This window comes from Tachysurus fulvidraco, chromosome 20, assembly GCF_022655615.1.
Source record: "Tachysurus fulvidraco isolate hzauxx_2018 chromosome 20, HZAU_PFXX_2.0, whole genome shotgun sequence".
Lineage (NCBI taxonomy): Eukaryota > Metazoa > Chordata > Actinopteri > Siluriformes > Bagridae > Tachysurus > Tachysurus fulvidraco.
In genome coordinates this window covers 15,005,935-15,006,752 of record NC_062537.1, presented here as the reverse complement: position 1 = coordinate 15,006,752, position 818 = coordinate 15,005,935, and positions in this window count along the sequence as shown.

The following is an 818-nucleotide window of genomic DNA, read 5'->3' as shown; positions in this document are numbered from 1 at the left end:
CTGAAGTTATTTTTCTTAGCCAACTTTTTATAAAATTTAATGCGGCCTACGGCTTTCGAGCCACATGCACCAAATTTCGATATGTCGTAGACCCTGGTCTGAAGTTTGTTGCTTTTACTTTTCTAAGCGATCGACATTCCGGCATTCCCGGTACGAAAGCTCAAAGTGCCCTTTTTCCCCATTGACTTCCATTATAAACTTTGGAGGTTTATAACTCGGCAAATTTTTGAGCGATTTACACCGAACTCGGACAGGTCCAGTAGCTTTCACAATCTTTCTGTCCCCTTGCCTCCAAAAGTAACACTGACCCTTATGTGCACTCGCCTCCAAAAAGCACCGGCCTTTGCGAATACTTGCACCATGAAAGCCAACATCAAAGTTTGTCGCGACGAACTTTACAAATCTAGTTATGCAATAAGTTCTTATTGCATCACTAAAAGCTCTTTAATTAAACCTGTTTAATTGGTCTTCTGATTGAAGACAATACCACTCAGTCTTTTCCTCTGGGTAGATTTTGTGTAAGGACAAGTCAATAAATTCTTGGGTGAAGTGACAGGGCACATGAGGTCAAATAATGAGGTCTCATGTGCTTTGATTTTGTAATGATAGAAGTGCAAATTTACTGAGAGAACTGGACACAGGGGGCCTGTATTTATCTAGAAATTGGACATTACAGTATATACTGTAGGAATGTTTTCTTCTAATGTGGTACAATGATACGATCTCTGTATGGTTATTTGGATTTAAAGCTGAAGCGAGTGTGGACTAAAAGGAATGAGTGTTTTTGTTTTTTTTTAACCCTACCACTATGACCCTGG